The sequence below is a fragment of the Chinchilla lanigera genome, unplaced genomic scaffold (genome assembly GCF_000276665.1).
Source record: "Chinchilla lanigera isolate Chin_1 unplaced genomic scaffold, ChiLan1.0 scaffold00248, whole genome shotgun sequence".
NCBI lineage: Eukaryota > Metazoa > Chordata > Mammalia > Rodentia > Chinchillidae > Chinchilla > Chinchilla lanigera.
Window position 1 is genome coordinate 4,835 of NW_004955649.1, and position 1,820 is coordinate 6,654.

The 1,820-nt window shown below is 49.1% G+C and overlaps 1 long non-coding RNA gene across 1 annotated transcript in view; it reads left to right on the forward strand.

Annotated features, from left to right (window-relative positions):
* The first annotated feature begins 1,094 nt into the window (after nt 1-1,094).
* LOC102010438 overlaps nt 1,095-1,820 on the forward strand; it is a 4,007-nt gene continuing 3,281 nt past the window's right edge. The window contains exon 1 of the long non-coding RNA XR_265178.2: nt 1,095-1,523. This is a non-coding gene — a long non-coding RNA (uncharacterized LOC102010438). The remainder of the gene's footprint in view (nt 1,524-1,820) is intronic.

Consider the following 1,820-nt stretch of genomic DNA (forward strand, 5'->3'; position numbering starts at 1 on the left):
AAGCTGTGCTCATTGCTTCTTCCCGAAGGCGGTCCTGCAGGGGTGTTTGTGACCACAGTCCACCAGGCGCTGCGGGCAGAAACATGGCAGCCATGCACTCTCTGTAATCTTCCCCTCCTGTACATTTGTTGCAAGACCAGTCTTTGCACCTCTTAAAGTTGTCTCCAGTCTGTCTCGCCCTCCCATTCCCATGCGGCTGCCTATGCAGACCCTTCCGTTTCATGCCATCTATGCAGTAGTGTCGTAGCCCTGTAGACACTATCATTCTGGCCTCACACTTCAGTCCCTTCTGAGGCTGCCACAGGGATCTGACCTTCCTTCCTTCTTTCCTTCCTTCCTTCTTTCCTTCCTTCCTTCCTTCCTTCCTTCCTTCCTTCCTTCCTTCCTTCCATCCTTCCTTCCTTCCTTCATTCCTTCCTCCCAATACTGGGGATGGGACCCAGAGGGCCTCATGTATGCTAGGCAAGTGTTCTAACACTGCGCTTTTTTTTTAATTAAATTTTATTTTGAGACAGAGTCTCGCTAAATACCCCAGGCTGGCCTTGAACTTGTGATCCTCCTCACAGGGACCTTTCTGAAAGGCAAAACTGATTGTATCTCTCACCCTAAAATGCTTCCTAGACTCCCCAGGGCCCAACAAGGTAGAGTCCAAATTCAGGGGTCCAGCCCCGGAAGGCCTCAGAAATGCCCTTAGTACCTGGCCCCATCAGCTTGAGCCCTCTGCCCCCACACCTGCCACTCCAGCCCCACCAAATGAGCGGTGTCCCTGAGACGCCGGGCCTCCGTATCTGCCTCTGCAGCACCTCCCCTGTGATGCTGGGCAGCCCTTGTCCAGCCAGGGCCCTCCCTGCCTTTCAGAATTCATGGCAAGAATTCCTTCCCTACTGCCCTTTTAGGTAGAGTTGACCATTCTCTCGTTTGTGCCCTCACCACTAGCAGCTGCATTTCTTCTTTGGCACCTACAATAACTTAGGATGCCTGTGGACATCACTTACTTTCCTTCGGCCTTAAAGTGCTGGTGTGCAAAGATGAAAGTTGACTCTCAACCCAAGTCCTTGTATCTGGCCAGTGCCCATCACATGCTCATGACTCAGGAAGTGTGAGTCCTGGTCAAGAACTGTAAAGAGCCATAAGGGCTATGCATGTATAACCAACATGCTTTGAGTGTGTATTTTCTAAGTGAATGTATACTTTTTCTCATTTTGATGCCCCAACACCCCCTGACCAGTACTAATATTATTCTTATTATCTCTGTTTTACTGGAGTTGAGCGGGGATGGGGTAGAACGTGATCCCTGCTCTTTCTTACCCCACATCAAGTATGCTGTCCTGCGTCTGCCTCTCAGGAAGTCAAACCCTTGAGGGAGAATGAAACAAGTACAGCTTTTCTTCCAGCTCAGTCTGTGGAGTCTTATGGGAAACTAGAAGAGGAATCCCCAGAACTATCCTAAAAGAAAAAGAGACCCTGGCCATGGAGCTTGCTGTGACAGTGGACGTTCGCTGTTTGCAGATGGCTTTCCAAAGGTATTTGAGCTTGAGATGAAACAACAGTCAGTTAAAATTTGCCCCTCTCTGATGCTCACATTTCAAGAAAAGAGCCAGCGAGCTGTCCCTGTGGTACATTGTAATTTCTGCGAATCACCTACCAGACTTCATCAGACCTCATACAGACTCTGTTAACAGGGTATTTCATGATTTATGATGCAGGTCAAGTCTGCCTTGCCATAAAGCATTTGTGGGAAAAGATCAAAGTTCACCCTGTAAGTAATGACTGGGACAAATGAGACCCAGCCTGCCTCAAATGTAGCAAGCTGTGGGTGA